The sequence below is a fragment of the Panicum virgatum genome, chromosome 8N (assembly GCF_016808335.1).
Source record: "Panicum virgatum strain AP13 chromosome 8N, P.virgatum_v5, whole genome shotgun sequence".
Taxonomy (NCBI): Eukaryota; Viridiplantae; Streptophyta; class Magnoliopsida; order Poales; family Poaceae; genus Panicum; species Panicum virgatum.
This window is the reverse complement of record NC_053152.1, coordinates 4,859,382-4,884,609: the sequence shown is the minus strand read 5'-3', so window position 1 is coordinate 4,884,609 and position 25,228 is coordinate 4,859,382. Positions and strand designations below refer to the sequence as shown.

At 44.3% G+C, this 25,228-nt stretch overlaps 1 protein-coding gene and 2 long non-coding RNA genes across 3 annotated transcripts in view; 2 read left to right on the top strand and 1 right to left on the bottom strand.

The window, feature by feature from the left end:
• The window catches only part of LOC120684484 (putative disease resistance protein RGA1), a 69,119-nt gene that overhangs the window by 18,825 nt on the left and 25,066 nt on the right, over nucleotides 1-25,228 (top strand). The window lies entirely within an intron of this gene.
• LOC120684486 lies at nucleotides 8,642-13,406 on the bottom strand. The gene is made up of 3 exons (XR_005679317.1): nucleotides 12,759-13,406; nucleotides 12,451-12,533; nucleotides 8,642-8,864 (listed from the first exon to the last, which is right to left on the bottom strand). It is a non-coding gene; the product is annotated as an uncharacterized LOC120684486 (long non-coding RNA).
• On the top strand, nucleotides 9,852-11,634 carry LOC120684487. Its single transcript, XR_005679318.1, has 2 exons — nucleotides 9,852-10,421; nucleotides 11,255-11,634. It is a non-coding gene; the product is annotated as an uncharacterized LOC120684487 (long non-coding RNA).

Sequence of the window (25,228 nt, the reverse complement as noted above, 5' to 3'; positions counted from 1 at the left end):
CAAACGGAGTAATCCGACAGTCCAGTCGGATAAAGTCCCGATAAAACCACCTGAACTGCATTCGAAACCCAAAGCTTACATGCAACTCACACGAAGGTGAGTCCAGAGAGTACAACATTTCACAAATATATTACATTACCGAGTCTTAACTTAATTATTACAAACCAAGTTTGAAATCTCAGAAAGGTACTTGAAGTTCGAATTGAAAGTAGTTCAGAGTTTAACTGCAGCGGAAATAAAGCGAGTTCTAAACGACGATACAAGATGTCATGATGAAGCCCGTACATGACATCACTTGGCATTGCCATCGCTGGCCAGAGTCGTATCCCACTCCATCGACCCACCAGGAGGTAAAGTACACGGCCAAGTCAAGCTAGCTATCTGATCTTCAAACGTATCACCTGAAAACAAAGTTGAGCCACAAGCAAGGCTGAGTATACTAATACTCAGCAAGGCTGACCCGACTATGGGTATACTTAGCCCACTATCTAGACATGCAAGGCTTTTGGTTGGAGGGGTTTGATTCGCCGAAAAGCAACTAAGAGTGAATCCTTAATTTCAAATTTTAGCTTCAAAATTCTAGTTCAATTAACCATTCTAAGTAAACATCTATCCAATAGCATACATGGTGGAAAACAATTATTCTTCATCATTCAAACAACCATATTCATCATCATCATCTTTCACTTCTTACTCTATGTGGCAAAAGGGTTAAGCAGTCCCAAAATCCGTGAGAGGCGGACGATTCGAATCGAATTTGTTAACCTGGCCAGGCAGACCTAAACACATGCATGGGAATAGAGTTACCCACGCAACAATTCCCTTCAATTCCCGCTTCACAGAACAGGCCCACCGCCCCCAAGTACAGCAGTATGACGACTCTGTACTCGCCATTAGCTAGATGTGAACGAGTTCAAGACGGTGGGGAGTATGTTCCGGCCTCGGTTCAATCCAGTACTTAAGCTTACCGATTACCATATTCTCGGTATGTGGTTAGTACGTTCAAACGCTTAACCACCACTACCACACACTGCGGTCTTATCCATTTTCACTAAATAGACGGGGCATCACAAGTACCACAGCCCCGCCCGTGAGCCTTATAGTTGTAGTATGTAGTGGACATTCAAATCCTATAATTCTCGCGAGTGACAGGAAATCACTCGACTTCTAACGAACCATTAGCCTAGCCAACTAGCGACCTACACCAACTAGTGTTCAAGCATAGGTACCTAGGATCATGCAACTAAGGTTTCAATCAACTCCTGTAAACGTAAATGCACAAGTATATAGAAATATAAGCAGTTGCATAAATCTACAATAGATAGAAAATGCTCCAGGGCTTGCCTTGCTAAGCAAAGTTAGCCTTGGGCTCTTCCGAACTTTGGTTCGGGTCTTCGGCGGCTTCGGTTAGATTAGCTTGGGCTTCACGCTGCTCACTCTCGGACTCCGACACCAGCTCGTACGTACTGTCGGCGAGAGTAGTCGAATCTACACGAGATGCATATGCATGAGTTTACGTGATGATCTCAATTCATGATTTAATTCACTATAAAGTTGCAAACCAACACAATTCCAGTTAAGTTGGAGATTATGTTCTATTTATTGGGCAATCGTTTATAGAGTACTATCTAACATGATTTTATTCATAAAAGGACTAGGAGTTTGTTGTCTTTCATTTTCTTGACATGTAGAAATGGTATTTTTCTTAATTAACACTAACTAACCTGTAACGCCATAACTAGGGTTACATATACTTTCTGGTATTGAAATTTTAATGCAAGATACATATCTGAGTAACATACCTACTGTGAAATTTTTATCTAATTTCATTGAGCATGTTAATTATTAAAAAGACATTAAACAGCTACTACTAGGAGCAAGATTCATTTATACAGAACAAACCATACAATTAAAGATTCTACAATTTTTACTGAGGATTCCTCCTCTTATGTGGCGTCTACTGTTAATTTTTCAGATTTTATGGAGTAGTAAACAGATCATGAAAAAAATAGAGAAACAAATAGCTGTATGGATCAAAACTAATTTCCATAGACTGTTACACTAATTTCTTGAGGCTCAAACTTTACCAGAAGGATTTAGTACTCTAATAGAAGCTCTAGTAAAAAATATGACATTTTTCTATAAAGAGAAACTATTTGTCTTTATTTAGTACATTTCTTCCTACCATAAATTATTTGGATCAGTTTGACTTATCTAAAAATTTCCAAACTTTTTCTGAGGAATACATGAATCACAATAGAGCAACTGTAAAAGTTTCAGCTAATTAATATTAGCAGAACAATTTGTATAAATAAAAATATTTATCCTAGGCACAAAGCAAGGTCTATTAAAATCTATAGCTAGAGTTGTCCTATGATCATGAAACTTTACACCGAGCTACTCTATTTGCTACTATACCCCTGGAAAGTTTTGGGGACTTGCAAATAGGTCCCTGGCCGGACTTGGAGCAGGGGAGACGTCGGGTGGCCGAAATCCGGCGAGGTCGCTCGCCGACGGCGAGGGGGAAGTGTGGGATTAGCACCAGGGGCTCAAGTGGAACCCGTAGGTGGTCTCGGTGTGCGCGGAGGCGGACTGTGGCGGCGGCACCATGGAAAGGGGCGGCGGTGGTGGCTCTGTGGCGCCGGTGGCAGCTCGCCGGCGGTGTTTGGCGGGGGCGGCCGGGTGTGGCGGCTTCGGTAGGAGGTGGGGGTCTTGCTGGGGTGCTCGATTTGGAAGGGAGAGGGCCGGAGAGGCGGCTCCATGGAGCAGCGGCTCCGGCGGTGGCGAATGGCGACGGCGGCGGCGGCGTTCCGACAGGTATGGGCGGCAGGGACCTCACCGTGTAGCTTCAGGGGGAGGTGAGGATGCCATTTCGGGGGTTGTCTTGGACTGAGGAGGGCTGGAGAAGGGAGCTCGGCAGTGGAGCTTGGGCGGCGGCCATGGCGGGCGGCTATGGCTCGTGTTTCAGCGAGGTCAGTGGCGGGAGCGACTGAATGGCGGCTCGGGGAGATGGAGTGGAAGGCGACGAACGTGTCTGGGCGGTCATAGTAGGTCGGGGTGAGCCCGGATGGCGGCTCAGCGTGGAGGGCGTGTTCGGCGGCGGTAATGGTGGCGGCCGTGAGCTTTTCTGGCACAGGGGAGGTAGAGGCTTGGTTCTTGGGCGAGAGGAGTGGAGAGGGAAGGGAAACGAGTGTTCTGACTAGAGGGAAGGGGCCTGGGGGTTTGCGGGCGTGGCGTAGAGAGGCACTCATGGACGGGCGGCGTCGCAGCGAGACGGTCAGGCAGCGGCGGTGAGCACGCGTCGCGTTGCGGGCGTCGGGGCGCGGCGTGCTCGGTTGGAGTGGGGCGTCAGCGAGCTCAGCAAGCGCAGCTACAGGGCGGCAGCAGGGCAGCGAGCGCTGGCATGCAGCAGGCGTAGCGAGCGCGGGCGGTGCAGCAAGCTGCTCTGCCCTGCGCTCGGGAAGCAAGGAAGCAGAGCTGAGGAGGGAGAAAAGAGAGAGAAGAGAGAGAAAGAGAGAAGTCAGAGCTATGGTTTGCACTTTGTATTTTCGGATCGTTTCAGCATTTTCTGAAATTAATTATGGGAGAAAAAGTAATGTGGATCGACTTATCATTTCATGTGCAAAAACTCACTTTCTTCCCATGGCTTCAACTAGACTTTGGTTTATTATGATTTTAGTGAGGTGCCTATGAAATTTCATAAGCAAACTTGCATCAGTTTAGAAACTATTTAAAGTTTTCGACCTATGCACATATACACATAGACACACACACAACACATCTATTTCAACGCTTCTAGGTTAAGGATGCATGATTTGGTGCTAATGACTCTGGTTTAGCTATTTAAACACCTAGGGTGTCACAGCCTACCCCCCTTAATAAGAATCTCGTCCCGAGATTCGGGTGAGTAAAATTAGAGAGGAACGTGCGTGTACCTTGGAGTGAGATTGGGGAAACAAGAAAATTTTTGGTTTAGAAAATTTTCGGTGTCCCATGTGACTTCAACTTCGGTATGGTGACTCCTAAGGATCTTATACGTATATAATCGAATAGTTGCACTGGCACATGCGTATTATGGAAAACAACAGGATCAACTCTACTACTATTTGAGGCATTTTTAACCCGAGATCTTATTATGTGGCATAAGCAAGGTTTTCTCAAGACATTCTTGCTCAAAGTTGCTTTTATTTTAATGGAGTTGATATTTATTTGAGAAAGATGCACACTTGTTTAATGCTATGATATATTATGAAAATGCCAACATGCCAGGAGATCGATGATACAATGCATGGATACGATGACCTATGCATTAATGAAATTATGCACATGGCGTGTTGCATTGATTATGATGTGTCGGTCATGATGCATGACTGATGGTGCATGTGTTGGAATGCGTGTTAGCAACCGTAGGAGTCATGCTGGTACTCCTTATTATTTTTATTTTGACCCGAATTAGAACCCAAGTCATCACATTATGCAAGTTGCGAAAAATTGTATGTCGCGGAGTTGCTATCGCGGACTATGATACCAGCGCGCACCTAGTGACACAAGCGTATGGCTGTAGCGCATACGAGGCCCTAGGTTCCGTCGCGGCACCATATGTCAGTGACAAACACCACGACAAGATGAAAATATAGCAACCCAAATAATGTGCATGGCTAGGAAGGAAGATAGAGCCAGATGATAATCAAAAGTCCTTCCCAGATGCATATGATGTTAATGGAGACGGAGCCCCAAAAATGCAGGTGATTTGGCAATGGCAATGCCAGAACCATGCATGTAATGATCCTACATGATATTCTCGTATTTGTATGCACCATTTTTAGTTTTCAACAGAATTATATGAGCAAGAAGAGCAACTGAGATTTCCTGTAACACATACAAGGGAAGCACCTTTACTCCTCTTCAAAATACTAACTAAGGAGCTAGGTGGGTTGGATAGGAGAACGTACCCTTCCTTTCTGGTGTACCTTCAGGAAGATCGGCAAGTGTGGTGACTTTGACCCTTCGTTGCAGAATAGTATGTCTCATGTCCTTATTCTTGTTGCTCTGTATAGAATCTTGACCCTGTTTTGGTCGTCTGGGCTGGGAGCAGTCTCGAGCAAAGTGGTTAGGATTCCCACAATTGAAGCAACATTTCATCTTGCTTGAACCAGCAGGCGGTTTGTTAACTAAGGATGTACTGGCAGGCACACCTACTGAACCTTTCTTGGGCATAGTGCACCTGGCAAGGTCCATCGTTTCCCGGACAGGCGAGAGAGTTCTTGCTCTTAGGACGGTGTTGGCGTTGATAGTGTTGCTAGTCTGCCGTCTACCACGTGGAACGAATTCTGTGCATGTAATTTCCCATCCAGCCAAGTCTATGTCGCTTGGGCCATGCTTGAGAGTCCGACACGTTAGTTGGTGATCCTTAAGCTTCATCGGAAGTCGTGATGGCGGCATTAGAGAGTCGGAGAAAACATCCTTTGTCTTCGTTATCTCCTCATTGAGCTCTGGATAGCCTACAACCTGAGGTTGGTGGACATTGTGCTCATCCGGTTGATAATGTTGTTGCAGCAGGAATTGACCAATCGCTACTTGTCCCTGGACAAGCTGTCGAAGCATAACAGTCTGAACATCCATGAATTCAGCCAGGTTGCACGGTGGGGGTGGCGGTGTGGGCTGTTCACTACCACTAGCACTTCCTAAGCCTTCAGGGTATTGTGTATCCCTGGATCCATCTGCAATGTGCAATTTTTTCCTTTAATTTGGGATCCACAATAATTCCATGCTGAATAGGATAAGTGCGGAAAGATGTCGAACTCAAACGGTCACAGACACGCTGGGGGCAGAATACTGGTCTTTACCAGAAAATTCATATCTCCCGCTCTCTTCCCCAAAAATTCTCAAATTTCACCCGAACATGCCTACGATAGTTGTGCACAACTTTGCTAGTCAACCCTTGGGCTATATCAGACTCTAAGATGGTCATATCTTTAGGTTTTCCAGTGACTGTCCACCCAGAAATTCCTGCAAACAAAGAGCTAGTGAACTGAGTGTGGTAAGCCAAAAATTACCAAATTTTATCAGTAGCTAGTTCAGTAAATTTGCTACAAGTTTGGTGTTGAACATTTCTGCAAAATACTTCTCTCGGAGGACCTAAAAATTCGTGCAACCCAAGTGCTCAAAACTGACAGAAAACAAGGTGTCAAAGTTTCTAGTGTACCCCTCTGTATACTTAGTCGAAAAATTCTCAAATTTTAACAACAGGTAGTAGAAAAATTTTGGAGTAAATTTCTCCTTGGGCACTTCAGCATATAAGGTCCTTGATATATCCAATAAGTCCCATTTCTCTAGATACGGTAGAAAAGACAGATTTCTAGATAGACCTTGATCGAGAGAAAAGAATCGTGCTCAGATGCAAACCTTAATATTCCCAACTAATCCACATCCATTTCTATTGGCTTTCTGTTTATGATCAAGATGCATGCAGGTCCTATTCGTCCTCACAAGGAAAACAATTGCCAAATAGCTTTGGACTTACGGGGTTAGCATCGGTGGCATGGCACAACTTACGTCTCTCCCTATATATATATCTAGCCTAGTTCTAACCGTTCTTAACTTACGTAATCGTGGTTAGTGTACATGCAGAAAATTGATAGATATATATTCATTGAACCTTTCATGCCAGCACCCATGAAAGCGTTCCCATACATTACCGCTCACTATAGAAGCGGCATCCATGCGTCCAACACCGCATGGACAGTGCTCATACGCTACCGAGGGTATTCATGGTTTCTTTTACTCCCAATATAATCGACCGATGGTCGGTATATTGGCAGCAGCTCAAGTAGGCCACTGCTTGAGCGCAGCGTTCGGTTCGCATCACCGACGGGAAGGTCAGACTCCCTCAGCTGACTGAGTACACTTTACTCCCAATATAATCAACTAATAGTCGATATATTGACAGCACCTCAAGTAAGCCACTGCTTGAGGGCAGCGTTCGGCTCGCATCACCGACGGGAAGGTCAGACTCCCTCAGCTGACTGAGGATCCTTACCATCTTACCTTCGCGTAGGTGCGTCGGTACATAATTTAAAGTACAGAAAGAAATGTGCTGGAAGTTAGTTATAAATCAACCATAAGTTAGATAGCCACCTAGTAACTCCCATAATATTCCCTAGGGCTTTACGTACTATGCACAATCCTTAGCAAACCACGTATTTTCCAAACGCGATTTTGTGGCTAAGTTTTAAAGAAAACTTTTGAAATCTTGTCGTACTCTCGGGTGTCCGCTTTGTTCGGCTCTGATACCAGCTGTGGCAGAACCGCTCGAATTAATCCGGCTCAAGTGCTCTAACCATCACTATAAGGGTAATCCCGGCTAACACGCACTTCAAACGAAGTAATCCGACAGTCCAGTCGGGTAAAGTCCCGATAAAACCACCTGAACTGCATTCGAAACCCAAAGCTTACATGCAACTCACACGAAGGTGAGTCCAGAGAGTACAACATTTCACAAATATATTACATTACCGAGTCTTAACTTAATTATTACAAACCAAGATCGAAATCTTAGAAAGGTACTTGAAGTTCAAATTGAAAGTAGTTCAGAGTTTAACTGCAGCGGAAATAAAGCGAGTTCTAAACGACGATACAAGATGTCATGATGAAGCCCGTACATGACATCACTTGGCATTGCCATCGCTGGCCAGAGTCGTATCCCACTCCATCGACCCACCAGGAGGTAAAGTACACGGCCAAGTCAAGCTAGCTATCTGATCTTCAAACGTATCACCTGAAAACAAAGTTGAGCCACAAGCAAGGCTGAGTATACTAATACTCAGCAAGGCTGACCCGACTATGGGTATACTTAGCCCACTATCTAGACATGCAAGGCTTTTGGCTGGAGGGGTTTGATTCGCCGAAAAGCAACTAAGAGTGAATCCTTAATTTCAAATTTTAGCTTCAAAATTCTAGTTCAATTAACCATTCTAAGTGAGCATCTATCCAATAGCATACATGGTGGAAAACAATTATTCTTCATCATTCAAACAACCATATTCATCATCATCATCTTTCACTTCTTACTCTATGTGGCAAAAGGGTTAAGCAGTCCCAAAATCCGTGAGAGGCGGACGATTTGAATCGAATTTGTTAACCTGGCCAGGCATACCTAAACACACGCATGGGAACAGAGTCACCCACGTAACAGTTCCCTTCAATTTCCGCTTCACGGAACAGGCCCACTGCCCTCAAGTACAGCAGTACGACGACTCTGTACTCGCCATTAGCTAGATGTGAACGAGTTCAAGATGGTGGGGAGTATGTTCCGGCCTCGGTTCAATCCAGTACTTAAGCTTACCGATTACCATATTCTCGGCATGTGGTTAGTACGTTCAAACACTTAACCACCACGACCACACACTGTGGCCTTATCCATTTTCACTAAACAGACGGGGCATCACAAGTACCACAGCCCCGCCCGTGAGCCTTATAATTGTAGTATGTAGTGGACATTCAATTCCTATAATTCTCGCGAGTGACAGGAAATCACTCGACTTCTACCGAACCATTAGCCTAGCCAACTAGCGACCTAAACCAACTAGTGTTCAAGCATAGGTACCTAGGATCATGCAACTAAGGTTTCAATCAACTCCTGTAAACATAAATGCACATGTATATAGAAATATAAGCAGTTGCATAAATCTACAATAGATAGGAAATGCTCCGGGGCTTGCCTTGCTAAGCAAAGTTAGCCTTGGGCTCTTCCGAACTTTAGTTCGGGTCTTCGGCGGCTTCGGTTAGATTAGCTTGGGCTTCACGCTGCTCACTCTCGGACTCCGGCACCAGCTCGTACGTACTGTCGGCGAGAGTAGTCGAATCTACACGAGATGCATATGCATGAGTTTACGTGATGATCTCAATTCATGATTTAATTCACTATAAAGTTGCAAACCAACACAATTCCAGTTAAGTTGGAGATTATGTTCTATTTATTGGGCAATCGTTTATAGAGTACTATCTAACATGATTTTATTCATAAAAGGACTAGGAGTTTGTTGTCTTTCATTTTCTTGACATGTAGAAATGGTATTTTTCTTAATTAACACTATACTAACCTGTAACGCCATAACTATGGTTACATATACTTTCTGGTACTGAAATTTTTATGCAAGGTACATATCTGAGTAACATGCCTACTGTGAAATTTTTAGCTAATTTCATTGAGCATATTAATTATTAAAAAGACATTAAATAGCTACTACTAGGAGCAAGATTCATTTATACAGAACAAACCATACAATTAAAGAAGCTACAATTTTTCTGAGAATTCCTACTCTTATGTGGCATCTACTGTTAATTTTTCAGATTTTATGGAGTAGTAAACAGCTCAGGAAAAAAATAGAGAAACAAATAGCTGTATGGACTAAAACTAATTTCCATAGACTGTTACACTAATTTCTAGAGGCTCAAACTTTACCAGAAGGATTTAGTACTCTAATAGAAGCTCTAGTAAAAATATGAGATTTTTCTATATAGAGAAACTATTTGTCTTTATTTAGTACATTTCTTCCTACCATAAATTATTTGGATCAGTTTGACTTAACTAAAAATTTCCAAACTTTTTCTGAGGAATACATGAATCACATTAGAGTAACTGTAAATGTTTCAGCTAATTAATATTAGCAGAACAATTTGTATAAATAAAAATATTTATCCTAGGCATAAAGCAAGGTCTATTAAAATCTATAGCATGAGTTATCCTATGGTCATGAAACTTTACACCGAGCTACTCTATTTGCTACTATACCACTATCCAAAAATCAAAGCCAGAACATGTATAAAAGCTTGCTGGTGTACTGTACACAGTGAGCTCCTCTTGTCACATGATTGATATTGTCAGATATTTCTGACTTTTCTGCGCGAGAGAGTTTAATCAGTTAAGTCATTATCGTATCTGATAAGTAATATGTTTATGTCGTCTGACTACAAAGGGGAAACCGGGAAAGGCTAGGAATATTGGTTCTACAAGATCATGGTGGCTTAGCAGCAGAATAGGATGAAAAGAAAAGAGCTGTTTTTTCGCCCTTGTTTTCTAGGAGTAATGCCTACAAGTTTTTTTTACCTGGAATCAGTTTTCTAATTGATACTTTTGTTATATTCTATTCTGTCTCCTTTGCATTAAGATTACCTGCAAGAAACCAGTAGTTCAGCATATCTGTTTCATAGCAAAATCTGTAGCTACTGGTTTGAGCTTCTGGTAAAAGAAAATTAAGCTGATGTTTTTGTTTATCTGGGATGTCTACTGGTTTGGGCTTCTTGACGGACTTGCTAACAAAGCATCCATATGTGCAGGTATAGATGGAGTGGGAAATATGAAGCTCATTTGTGGGACAGTTCTTGCAGAGTAGAAGGGTGTAGAAGAAAAGGAAAATAAGGTTTCGTATATGGCATGCTGTTTCCCTCATTTATTTCAGTATGTTCTCATTTTTCTATCAATGTGCGATTATCATGAGTAGTATGTTTCTTTCATTGTCGGGTCAACACTAAAGTTGTTTTTTGGGTATCATATAACTCTATCATCTGTCCAAGTTCCCCACCTGCACATTAAGATTGTTCTGTGCCTTATTCTGATCCTTTCACTTACTATTGTTGGCATTGCACACTTGGGTGACCATCAATATACAACAAAAGTAGCTCGGTATACATTTAGTTGTGGTGAATAGTTTGCTATATAACTTCAAAAGTAGCTGATGACATTTGTGAGTTTATGAATTTGATCTGTGCATGACTTCGTTAAATCACGTTGCCATAGCTAGCCAATGTATTTTTTTTGTAATTAATCAGCCAATGTATTTAGCTGACGACATTTGTGAGTTTATGAATTGCAGAGTGAACTTGCATCTTATCATGACTTAAGATGAGATTCTATTCAATTCTGATCTTGTCAATGCGTAGCTGCCATAAACCTGCTACTAACAGCAAATAAACCTGCTAGAGAGTGTATATAGAGCTCTTATCTACGATAGTTCTTTTTTACTAACAGGAAATAAACCTGCTAGGGTGTCATTTTATTCTGTGCTACCATTCCTGCTGACAGGAATTTTTCATGTTCTATTCAATTCTGATCTTGTCAATACGTAGCTGCCATAAACCTGCTACTAACAGCAAATAAACCTGCTAGAGCCTACCCCAACTTGCTTGGGAAAAAATGCTATGTTGTTGTTGTTGTGAAACTCAAAGTAACACGTGTTACACTGCTCTTTTCCAGGACTCCTTGTGGTGTTTATGGTATCTCCTTTTCAGAGTACCGGGCCTCGTGTTCTGCATTCAAGTTACACTGTATAAATTGCTAGCTTTTATATTTAGGATCCCATCTGGTTAAAGGTGTTATGTATGTTTGTAGCCGATGATGCTTCTATGGTGCACGAAGTGATTCAAGCTCGTTAGTTCTAAAGCTGGCAGAACATCCTCATTTATTTAGTTTAGTTTCCAGATGCCGTGTTTCCTTGCTGCTATGTCTGTTATCCAAGTACTTGGGTTCAAATCTTATTTGATTGTTACCCTATTACATTTATTAGTAAATAATGTATTGCATGGATTGGATCTTGGATGGGAACTTTGTAACTAGCTCTGATCATATTCTGAATTTCCAGAGTTGTTTTTTTTTTCCATTATTGCATCATTATTTTATTTGTTGGCTGACTGCAATGGAACGGTTCCAACGGAGCAGCAGCTATTTCTGTGAACTTCTTTGATCCATATGAGCTTTTGTGCATGATTTTCTTCCATGAGAATAAACTGTGTTTGATCACTGAATAAATAAGCACATATGCATGCGAACCAGCCGCGCGTCAGCACGTCGATCTGCTGGCCGCTGCCCCTGTATGCGGCCACTGACAGGAGGTTCAACCCGTGGTGCTCCGGGGATCATGTCCGGCTAAATTAAAGGAGGGGCGGGTCGACTCTCGATCCAGTAGATGAGCAAACGGGGCAGCGGGTCAGCATCAGGAGCGCTCCGCTCCGGCCCCCTTGCAGGCTGAAGAGATAGTCAATTATCTTCTTTTAGTTCAGATCTTGTGCATGTGAGCTCTCAGATCTTGTACGGGCAATCTAACAGCTAGCAAGCTGGAAAGAACCTAACTGAATGCAGTATTATTTATAGAATGACAGACATAATTCGAACTTTCTTGTGGTACTTCCAGAACTACTCTTATTATTTTTCGAAGACCCCTAAACTGTGATTAGACTATTGAATTCAGAAATAAATCTAACAGAGCAGTGCAAGAGGCTTCATCAACTCATATCAGATTTGTTAGCTACACAACAAACCTTACGCAATATAAAGTGACAGATTCAATAGAATGAAGTGTGGAGCAGAGTAAAGCCTCTAAGCAAGACCATGACTATAGAATGAAGTGGCAATATTTCCAGTGCATGCCAGGAGAGAAAGAAAGGGATCCTTACCCTGATATCGCCAAAAATAAGCTAAAATCATGGCTTCATTGCTTGCAGCAGCTCCACTCTTTCATGCCATCATGAATTAAAGGCTGAAATAACATATGTTAAGAAAATGGATGATGATTTATTTCACAGAGTTATTTCACAGTACTTCAGTACCAAAGCCAGCAGAACAACAAACCGGGATCGATAGAACAAAAGGCAAGGAATCACAGAGTTATTTCACAGTACTTCAGTACCACCATGCCGCTAAATGGTAAGACATTCAGTAAAACAAGTAGTTACAGAGGTACTGAAATTTGAATCCTCATTACCTGACTTCCGTGCTCCCGATCGGCCGCCGGTCCTCCTCCTCATCAGAGCCCTCCTCCTCCCCATCCTTCCCGTCCTCCAGCCCCACCATGGAGGAATGCCAGCCGAATAGGTCGGCTCCGTCTGCCGCTTCCATCTAGTGCCGCTGGAGCAGTGGCGGCGTAGGGCGGAGAGGCGGCGTATGTGGACGGCCACAAGTCAGCGGCGCATCGGAGATGCGACCTGTGGTGCGCGCCGATGGGGTTGAAGTGCAGCAGGACGATGCTCCACTCTGGGTCCGTGCGGGTTGGAGATGCGGCACCGGCGGGCGGGGGAGCGGCCACGCCGGGAACGACGGCGGGTGGAACGGGAACGGAGGCAGCGGTGGCCACGGGTTGCACCCCGAGTTGTGCGGCCACGGCCACGCGGGGACGGGAGGCGGGTGGGACGGGAACAGCGGCAGCGACGGCCACTGCCCGGTGCCCGGCGGGCGCGGCCACAGGAACGGCCACGGGTTGCTCAGGCCGTGTGGGGCGTCGGGCGCCGGAGCAGCGGGCGAGTTCTGGCGGCCGGGATTGCGGCGCCGGCGGCCGGGCGAACTGCCACCGCGCTAGGGTTGTCGCTGGTCTTGTGGGTCTTGCGGGTTCTATCTAGTGTTCGCGGGTTTCAGTGACTGTTCACTGTTGGGCCAAAAAATATTGCAGCTGTGCCGCATTGGCCGCAATACCTGTTTTAAAACCCGCTCCACCTGCAATCTGAATTACAGTTTTGCTGCAGAGCGAGTGCAAGTACTCCCTCCTTCCCCGTTTATAAGGCATGGTGGAACATGACACGGTCTTCTAAACAACATTTTGACCATTTATTTATCATATATTATATCACTTTTGATTATAAATTTATAATCATTGTAAAATATATTTGATTATGAATCCAATCATATGAAATTTGCATTATAAAAATAAAATTTTAATAGTCAAATTATTGGTCAAAGATGACAAGGTTTGAATCTTGATATACGTGTATGCCTTATAAACAGGGAAGGAGGGAGTATTCTACTACCCTGTCACTCAACTTAATTTGCATGGGTACTTGGAGCAGACGCCCACCATACCCCTCACACATTCATCTTGAATTCAGTAAATTATTTCATTTTTATTTATTTAGCATGTTAGTTTTTCAATTTTAAGCTTAAACTAATTTTATTTTTCCTCTCTTTTAGTTTCTACTATCGATGTTTTCAAAATTAAATATATATCATTAGCACTACTATCTCTTTTACCATATTATAAATATAAAATATTTAGTCTAAAGAGGCCATAATTTTTCGTTTGCTCGAGGGTCCTCGATATCGTAGAGCCAGCCCGGACGTTGAAGATACATGCAAGCGTTTGATATAGTCTTCCCGACCATTGAACGAGGGGAACCGGGAGACTTTTTCTCTTCTTTGCTGCCAAGGGATGTCACGTCCCTGTTTTTTTCAATGCCCATAAAAGCTGATGAAATTTCTAGCTGGATGGCAATAAATTGACGATGGAAAGCAACTTCATCTTGGAAGGTAGAGGAGACTTGTCGGGTCAGCCCAATAATTCATCCACCAATTGATGGAAATCTCTGCATGTCTTCCTCTTACACATCAACCAGTCGATAAAAATACGGAACCAACCACACAAACGCTGCCTGCAATACCATTGTTCTTTCTTGGAAACCTACAAAGAACTCTGCCTCCCCCACCATCACCTCTGTTGAGCAGTAGCTGTGAACTGCAGACGGCGACCGTGCCAGACCAAATCAGTTCACTGTTGGGGGATCGCAGATGATCGTGGTTAACCTGCATAAGAAACCTTCCGACACTGACCTATGACGTGACAACCACATTACTTGATGCTTCTTCCTGCAGAGTGGGCAACTTCGGGCTTCCGCCGGCCTTCGAGGGTTGTCTTCGAGGACCGGGCGAAGCCAACAGGCCATCGACAGCTTCGCAAGGAGATCGCAGGTATCCAAAGCGAAGGAGGGTCAACATTGAAGACTCGCATAACCTTCGGAGTCACGAGGATGGCGTGGTGCTGTGGGCCCGATGGCGTGAAAGTCGTGGGTCAAGCAGGCGGGCCAAGAAATCGAGAGGTGTGTGTTCAAAGTTTCAAGAAGTGTAAAATTTTTTTTGATAGCCCACATTTCGTAAATTACAATAATATTTTTTTAAAAAATATCGAATTTATCACTAATAAGCTCAACTTGATTTTGCTCAAACCTGCTTCTGCTTGTTCGTCCATACACCACAAGGCATGGACAACTGGAGCACTAGCTTTGGAGGCCATGTTGTCCTGGCAAAGCGCCAGTGCTTTGCCCTGGCTGCGCGTGCGCCACGCCATGCACGCTCGAGCCCTACGTCCTGCCTAGTCAATGCGTTGGCTTGACCGCTACTCGCATCTCGTGGCCTACCCAACTGTCACGCCCATGATGCCATCTATCTGCCCCGGCCCCGGAGCCGCTACCACTGTCCGTCCTCGCAGCCGACGAGCCTTTGCTTTTGTTTGTCCGTCTGGCTTCGTCGCGCCCTCACTGCCGGATCGATGATTCGAGAAGCTAGGGGTGCGGTCTTGCAGCTAGGGATTGGGAATCGAGGGACCGAGAGGGACGTACGGGCGCTTGGCCTGCCTATTAGGCAAGCTCACTAGCTGTCGGTGTTTACCGCCAAGCCTGCTCAGGGATACCCTTAGCAGTAAGGTTTGTAAGTAGGGATCGACGGCTCTGGAACTTGATGATGCAAGGAACACAAAGATTAAGACAGGTTCGGGCCGCGAGTTGCGTAATACCCTACGTCTTGTGTAGTGGTTTGTATTGCCTTAGGTGTTGATGTTTTTGAGGGGGTACCTGCCCGCCCTTATATATCCGGGGGGTAGTGTTATATGGAAAGTCCTAGCCGAGTACAGCTGGAGTCCTACTACAACATGGTCGGGTAGTTTTCTTGTACTGCAGCTAGTCCTACACCTATTCGGGTAGTTACAAGAGAGGTAAGGTACATCCATGTGCTATTCCTCACTCTAGAACATTCTATGCCTGTGAGCAGTTCCGCTATCCCGGGTCTGACAAGCCCTCGAGCTCTTCGTAGCCGAGTCCTGCAGGCGCCGAGTACTTGGCTGGGCATCTTCGAGTACTTCAAGTAGTCAGAATATCTTCTGAGCCTTCCTTCAGATACATCGAGTAGTCCTTCAGGTACTTCCGGTTGTTTCGAGGCTGTGAGGTGCTCAAGCCCCAAAATGTTGATCATATATGGTGCGCGAAGTACTCACGCTCCATATGGAGTAGCCCCCGAGCCTTAGATTGAATCGCAGAATCAGGCTGAGGGTCACTTCAGTCTTTTATCTTTATTATTTTCCAAAAAATTTGAAAAATAAATTTCTGATACACGTATCCCGCAGCCCCCGAGTCTTGAATTTAAATCTCTTCAATTTAGACTTAATAATCAAAAACTCGTGGCAAAATATGTGACAAAACTTCCTTGAAAAGGAAAGAATCTGTTGATCTTCTTGGTATTCACGAAATTGCCATCAGAAGCCACATAAACCCGTTCAGTCACTTCTAGGTTTTTAAACCTTTTAACTCCTAGCCGCCGTCAAAGTCAAATTCATTTGCCCACTGTTTGTGCCATCCATAGCCCCTCTCATAGCCCCCGAGCCCAAGCTCGTGGCTTTGAAATGGCTCCCAAGAAGAACAAGTCCAAGGTTGAAAACAAAGTAGTTGCGGATCTTTCGACGGGTTGGCGCAAGAGTAAAATGTCCCAAGCGGCTGTACAAGAACTGGAAAACATGGGTCTTCTCCAAAGTCAGGCTATAATCCAATGGCGTGCAGGCGAAGGAGAAGAATATCCCTTTGAAGGTACCCTTGACACCGTTGTGTTCCTTGATTTTGTGGAACGCGGTCTTGCGCTTCCTGTTTCTGAATTCTTTTATACTCTTCTGCAATACAGGGGAGTCCAATTACATCATCTCACTCCCCAATCCATCTTGCATCTTTCCATTTTTACTCGTTTCTGTGAAGCATTCCTTGGCTTATGATCCATCTTGCATCGGTGGATGTGAATTAGTACTCCGTCCTGAGACCCGAACGAGTACTTGGCTTATGATCCGGCGAGTAAAGGAGCCAAGTGGAAGAGTTACTGGTTTCATGTCGGGAATTTTGAAGCTCCACTTCTAGAAAGAATTCCTGGTGCCCCCCAAGTCCAAGAAAACTGGTCGAGTAATGGACCTGGTGGCAAAAGGGATCAAGCCGAAGGAGCAAAAGGGAAGAACCTGATCATTGGTGATGAGAGGCTGTTAACTGTTGATAACAAGATTCTAGCTAGGGAGGTGGTTTAGGAGAAAGCTCCTGATGGGAAGAAGAACCTGAGAATCATCCTTAAGCCTCGTGCGCCCGGGGGGGGCAAGAAGGCTCTTCTTCAGGAGACCGGTCTGCTTCTCAGCCGAGACCGGTCAGACCAGTCCTGGTGCCTGGTCAGACCGACCTGGTGGTCAGCCCCGAACGTTTAAGCCTAAATGTCCGGAAGTGGGTACGTGGAAGACAAACCAGCCAAAGGTACAGGGTATGCTCGCAAATCAGAAGCCCACCTTTGGTCAATTGCCGAACAAGTACTCAAAGGCCGTTCGAAGCGATCGGTCGCTAAAAAAGGGATCAAGGTCACCTCCGCGACAAGGCGCACCATCATGTCCTAGGGGAGAATCAAGCAAGCGCAAGGGTGATGTGGTTATCTTGTTCCCTCCTCAACAGATGAAGCCGATGTATGCCACTATGCCTTGGGCTCTGCCGGCATCGGATTATCAGTTTATCGCATGGGAGCATGGGGGATTTTTGATGCAATTTTACACGATGCCGTATCCACCACACTTCCAAGGGGAGCGAATTTCCAGAGGAGCTGTGTTTGACAGGTTAAAGTAGTCGGTTCATGACCGATTGGGGCATTACCAATCTGGTCAGGGGCAAAACCCCATACCGGTCTACCCCGACCGGTCAGACCGGTCTTAGTAGAGGCCGGTCCAAATTCGTCCCACGCGTCAAGAATATCACATCAAGGAGAAGAAGGATGAACCTGAGCCAATGCAAGGGGATTCTGGGAAGGCTCCATTCGCCGATGTTGTGCAAGTTGAGGATGGCAAGATCCAGGGTACATAGAAAGGACCGATGATCTTTGAGAAATCGGTCGATACTTCTCAAAAACTTGTGTTGGCCAATGATCATGAGGCCAGCAGCAGCAGCTCCAAGGACCAATTTCAGCCTAGGTGGTGCCCGTCGGGGTTGACACATACTCAGAAGAGGAGGTTGCAGCGCCTTCGCCGCCAGGAACAGAAGGAAAAAGAGGCGAAGAAGTTGAGGGATGAGCACTTCGAAAAGTACAGACCAAGGATCTCTCAAGGCAAGATGTGGCAGGTCAAGCCAGTTGACCAGCCATCAGGACCGGTCGGACTGCCCCAGCCGACCGGTCTGACTGGTGTCCCGGACCGGTCTGACCGCTCAAAACAACCGGTCAGACCGGTCGGGTCTGAGTCTGAGCAGAAGGCCGAAGAAGATATTCCTACTTCGGCTCCTAGCAAAACAGAGGTTCCAGCAGCCCCTTCAACAACAGAAGACGAATAGTTGGTGGATTATGTAGCTTCTCCTGAACATTCCAATATGGAGATTAATGTTGTGCGTTTCTCCAATGACTACTTGGTGATCCCGGAGGAGGAAACCGCTCATATGGATTTTGGGCCGCGTGAAGCTATATTTTAGAAGCCCAAAGATTCTGATAATCATTTGAAGGCTCTCTACATGAGGGGGCACATAAACGGGAAGTCAGTTTCTCGCATGCTTGTGGATAGTGGGGCGATTGTGAATTTGATGCCCTATTCATTGCATAAGAAGCTTGGCAGATTGGACTAAGAATTGATCAAGACCAACATGATGGTCAGCGATGTTGGAGGAGGTGATCCCATTGGTGCCAAGGAGGTTGCTTCAATGGAGTTGACCGTTGGAAGCAAGACGATCCCGACATCATTCTTCATCTTCGAGGTGCAAGGTAACTTCAACCTTATACTTGGACGTGATTGGATTCATGCCAATTAATGTGTGCCATCTTCCTTGCATCAATTTCTTATTCAGTGGATCGGCGATGAATTTGACGTGGTGCATAGTCATGCCTCTTCTTTCATTGCAACCACCGATTCCGAGGTCGTTGGTACACATCACAACATCAAGTGCTTATCGGGTCTGAACTTGATCGATTATGACTTGATTAGTTGCACCAAGGAGGGTTTTGTATCTGTTGTATTAAAGCGGATGGAGAATCGGCTGCATTTACTTCTATGATGTGTCAGGGCGGCAACACAGAACCGACCAGTCAGACCACTGACTCTGACCGGTCAGACCGGCCGACCAGCCAGACAGGTGCACCAGACCGATCAGACTGGTCCAACGCAGAATGGCTGCAGCAGCGTATTGGGCACTATCGGCGAGGACGAACGATATGTGCGAGGCCATTGAAGACTTCAGTGACTTTGATAAGTTAAGCCAAGGTTTTACGTCGGTTGATCCATTGAAAAAGTAGATATTGGAGATGGTTCTAATCCTAGGACGACTTTTGTAAATGCAAATTTATCGGATGATTGTAAAGCCAATTTAATAAAGTTATTAAAAGAATATGCCGATTGCTTTGCATGGCAATACTCTAAGATGCCTGGTTTGGGCCGTGATTTGATTGAGCATCGGCTACCGATCAAGGCCGGTTTTAGACCTTATAAACAACCTGCTAGGCGTTTTAGTCCTGTTATGTATGACCAAATCAAAGAAGAGATTAATCATTTACTAGATGCTGGATTTATTCGGTCTTGTCGTTATGCGGAGTAGATCTCTAATATTGTGCCCGTTGAAAAGAAAGATTCGGGCGAGATTAGAGTATGCATTGATTTTAGAGATCTTAATAAAGCTATAAATTTGGTTTTCCATGATTTACTTGGCATTATATTGGAAGTCTATATTGATGATATTATGATTAAATCGGCTGGCTTAAGTCATCATTTGGATGATTTAAGACTTGCTCTTGAGAGGATGCGTTAGTATGGTTTGAAGATGACCCCGCTCAAATGTGCTTTTGGTGTATTGTCTGGAAACTTCTTGGGCTTCATTATTCATAAGAAAGGCATAGAGATTGATCCAAACAAAATTGAAGCCATGAAGAAAGTGGAGGCTCCTACTTGCAAGAAAGACTTGCAAAAGTTTCTGGGCAAGCTGAATTTCTTGTGAAGGTTTATATTTAATTTGTCCGGAAAAATAGATGCTTTTACTCCTATTCTTCAATTGGAAGATGAAGCTGAATTTACTTGAGGGGTAGAATGGCAAGAAACTTTTGAGAAGATCAAGAAGTATTTGTCTTCACCACCAGTTCCCAAGGCGCCTAAGAGAGGTATTCCTTTTAGGCTTTATGTGGCTGCAGAAGACAAAGTTATTGGTGCTATTTTGACTCAAGAGACTGAAGGGAAGGAGTATATTATTACATATGTGGGCCGATGACTTATTGATGCAGAAACAAGGTATACATTTATTGAGAAGTTGTGCTTATCATTATATTATGCTTGTACCAAGTTGAGACATTATCTTTTATCTAGTACTTGCATAGTTACTTGTCATGCCGATGTTATTAAGCATATGCTATAAAAGTCAATTTTGAGTGGTAGAATCGAAAAGTGGGCTTATGCACTTGTTGAATATGATTTGGCCTATGAATCTTTAAGAGTTGTTAGAGGCCAAATTGTAGCAGACTTCATTTTTGAACATCAGATTAATGATGAGCATGACTTGGAAGTCAGCTATGTTACTTGCACACCTTGGAAGTTGTTCTTTGATGGATCGGCTTGTGATGATGGTCAAGGAATTGGTGCTGTTCTAATTTCTCTGAGTGGCACTATTTTTGAATTCTCAAACTGATTGGAAGAAGAATGCACGAATAACCAAGTTGAATATGAAGCACTTCTATTTGGTTTGGAATTCTTGGAATCAATGGGTGTTAAACATATGGAAGCTTATGGAGATTCACTTCTGGTGGTGTAGCAAGTATCTAAGATACGCCAATGTTACAACGGATGCTTGAATGCATATCTTGATAGATGCCTTGATATTATCTCTTGCTTTGATGAATTTGTGATTCGACATATTCCAAGAGAAGATAATAGAAAGGCGAATGCTTTGGCCCAGCAAGCATCGGACTACAATGTTACTAAAAAATATTTTAACATGAGAAAGCCGATGCGAGCAAAAGCCGAGGTACTGGTTCTGGATGAACCAGTCAGACCGGACGCTCCGACAAGTCTGACTGCCCAGATCGGTCTGATCGGTCCAGAGATCGGTCTGACCGGTTAGATTGCTGAGAACAACGAGTCGGCCATTGCTTCCAATTCTAAAGGGAGGACCGACGTTGCTAATTGGAGGGTGCCTATTGTGACCTATTTAAAGGACTCTGGTCATGGTGCGGAAAGGAATATTCGGCGTTTGGCATTTAAGTATATTTTGATTGATGATGAGCTTTATCGTCGGACCGCCGAAGATGTACTCCTCAAGTGTTTGGATTCTGATTAGGCCCGTGTTGCTATGGGGGAAGTTCATGAAGGCATTTGTGGTACGCATCAATCATTTCCTAAAATAAAGTGGTTGCTTAGGAGAGCCAGTTTTTATTGGCCAACTATGATGGCAGATTGTTTCAGATATTATAAGGGGTGTGAAGAATGTCAGTGATTTGGTAATGTTCAGTTAGTGCCTGCTGCATTATTGCATCCTATAATCAAGCCATGGCCGTTTAGAGGTTGGGGGATGGATTTCATTGGTCAGATTAATCCCCCTTCTTCAAAGGGACATCGCTTCGTATTGGTTGCTACGGATTATTTTACTAAGTGGACCAAAGCGGTTCCTCTGAAGAATATGACACATTGGGAGGTAATTGAGTTTATTACAAAAAATATTATTCATAGATTCGGTATTCCTCAAACTTTGACAACGGATCAAAGTTCATCATTTATTTCAAAGGAGGTACGTGATTTTGCTGAATCTTATAAGATCAAGATACTCAATTCATCTCCATACTATGCTCAGGCCAATGGTCAGGCCGAGTCTAGTAATAACATCTTGATAAAGCTCATCAAGAAGAAGATAGAGGAGAATCTGGCATGAGGTTTTATCTGAAGCATTGTGGGCTCATCGTATATCTAGGCATGGTGCTACTAAAGTTACTCTTTTTGAGCTTGTCTATGATCAAGAGGCCGTTTTGCTCATTGAGGTGAATCTGGACTCTTATAGATTGGCTAAGCAAAATGATCTTACTGCTGTTGATTACTATGACTTGATGATGGACAATATTGATGTAGTGAGTGACAAGCGGTTGCAAGCTTTGAATGAAATTGAGAAAAACAAGCTTCGGGTGGATAGAGCTTACAACAAGAAGGTAAGAGCAAAATCTTTTCGGGTTGGTGAGCTGGTTTGGAAGACAATATTACCTCTTGGGACGAAGAGCAACAAGTTCGGCAAGTGGTCGCCAAGTTGGGAGGTACCGTACAAGATCGTTAAGGTTATCTTCGGCAATTCTTATATGGTGGAGACGATGCAAGGAGAACATCTTTCAAGGGCTCTTAATGGAAGATACTTGAAGAAATATTATCCCAGCGTGTGGCAAGACACTTGAAGGCGAAGACGGCCGGTATAGAGTATCGCCCTTAGTATTATTTTTAGCCTTGTGTTTTCTGTATAAATCATATATCTAGGCTAGTTTCTGGTACTTCCTTTTTGACTTGTAAAGCTCACCAAAAAGGCAGGGGGGCATATGTTGGCAGCCAAATTTGGCAAATACCGAGGCCGACTGGTTTGACCGATTGGGCAGACCGGTCAGACAAGTCTGTGCCTGTGTAATCCGAGTCTGGTTGGATTTGCTTTGTACAGTCCGTTTGTAACCCGATCTGGAAGGGGTACGTCTTCCTAGGCCTATAAATATAAAGGCCACGGCCGATTGAGGTCTTTCAACCCAATCGAATCAATCAATTTACAATTTTCTTATTTTTCTCAAACCCTAGCTTTTCCAACCTCGTGTTGTTCTTTGCTCGTCTCTACGGCGTTCAAGGACATCTTAAGCTCCGACGGCGTCCCTCCTGAGCTTGGGATTTTAGATTTCGCTAGCTTTTCTGCGTCCAACCGGTCTTGACCAGTTGGCGCGACCGGTCCAACCTCATGTTATTATTGTTGGAGGAGACATTAGATTTCCCTATTTCCATTAAGAAATTTTGTATTCTTCTTTCACGGGCGACAGGTGGGCATATATGGATCATTGCAGCCTGCAATCTGAACCCGATGCAGTCACACGTGATGGTTCGAGCCACTCGAGGCACTCCCATGAGAGTTAACACATGCATGCTGATCTTAAACTGTAGTCAGTTGTACTAGATGCCTACTCTTATTTACCCTTGCCACCTCCCACTGCCAACTCCAACTCCAACTCCAGCAGCAAAACCAAGCCACCAAATTCGTTGCCAGCTACGGCAGTTCTTGGCCATAGACCTTCACTTAAGTCGATTTCATCTCGTGCCCCAGTACCCAGCCAACCGCAATCCTCTCCAATTCTCCATCGATCGGCCTTCACCTCCGTCAAGCAGAAGCTGTGTCAAACCGACGATGACCATTCTATGAACCCCGTGCACAATCAGATCCCATTCTATGAACCACACTGGCATCGCCTCCAGTGGTCGCTCGACTTGCCGGCCTCAGGTTAGTTTGTGCAATTTGTCATGCTTAGTTCTACCTCTTGGTTTGTAGCGTTTGAATTGGGCCACGATGAATCAGAGCCCTCCGATTTTGATCTAATTTGTCAGAATCATCGGTATGTATAAACAAGCAAAGGAAAACCAAAACTTCATCATTGGACTTTAGCATTAGCCTCTTTCCCCTGACGGGAGATCGCTTTTGTAACTGCGAAAAAGATTCAAATTCAGCTGACCGGAGATCACTACCAAAGAGCTCAAGATCCTGGACTGCCCTCCCCCCCCCCCCCCCCCCCCGCGGGCGCTAATCAAGGTATAAATCTCTCTCGGACATTCCATACAGCATTACCGATATTTAAAAAGAAGCATGCAAATTCATTTTGGGTTTAAATTCAGCTGTAAATGTTAATTTGAAGAAATGGTGAAGCTCGGTAGGGACTAAATTAGACATATTTTCTTGCATCAAACAAGTATACGGTGGCATGACTTGTGTTACCAATTACCACAATGCAGTGGCGAGCGTGCAAATCCTAGGTTCTTAATATTCGACCATCCATCTTCTCATCTGAGTCAATTTTGGATCTGTTTCAATTTAGCTCTGTCCTCCTATGTGCGCACACTAGCATAGTGTCAGTGCGTTGCTACGGATAATATAATAAATCTACATAATATTATGAACTTTTCATGTTATGATCATGCGAGACATTGATTGTTCGGGATCCGATTGGGATTCGGATTGATCTGTCCGGATTTCAATTAGGATTTCGATTGAGGAAAGGCTAGTCGGACTCGCATACGGGATGGACTAAGATCCACCTGTCAATGACACAAGACGGACCAAACCAAAATTTAAGGTGGAAACCTTACTCGTTTTACAAATAGGTATAGATTACGTTCCTTGGCATGCTTCGATGCAGACCCTTGATTCTTGCTAGTTAAGAATTTTTTATACCAAGCAATTTCTATGTCAAATTAGCAGCCTGTTGTAGGTATAGTGATTAATTATTCTGCTTCCTTTAATATTTTTTTAGTACGTCCAGGATAAGAATTAAACCTTTCAAAGTAGTTCTGACATCGTTTTGAAATCGATTCCAAATCAGATATGATATTTCTCAAATTTTTGTACTACAAACAGAAACGAAACCTGGTTATTCATGGCGGGGGTCTTGGATACTTTGGCATGCTATGTCCAGAGCATGCTTACGGAGATGGCAGGGGATGAGGTGCATATGCTGCTGGGGGTCACCGGAGAGATCGAAAAAATGGACATCAAGCTCAAGGACCTCAAGAACTTCCTCGTGGATGCTAATAGGAGGAGCATCACCGACCAGAGTGTCCAGACATGAGTACTGGAGCTTAGAGAGGCCATGTATGACGCAACCAACATCCTCGACATCTGTGAGCTCAAGGCCATGGAGCAGGGTCCAAGCCATGATGCAGGCTGCTTCAACTCGCTGTTGTTCTGCATGCGGAATCCCATCCACGTGCATGCCCACAAGATTGGCAGCCGAGTCAAGAACCTTAACCAGAGGTTAGAAGATATCAAGAAACGTAGCTTACATTTCAACTTCATCAACCTCAATTCATATGAGGACCGCAGCAGGAGGATGGCATCCTCTAGTCATGGTAGCCGTGAAACATCTGGCGAGCTTGATGAGTCAAGTTTGGTTGGTGAGAATATTGAGGAGGACACAAGAAATTTGGTGGAGATGCTAACATCAGTGGAGCTA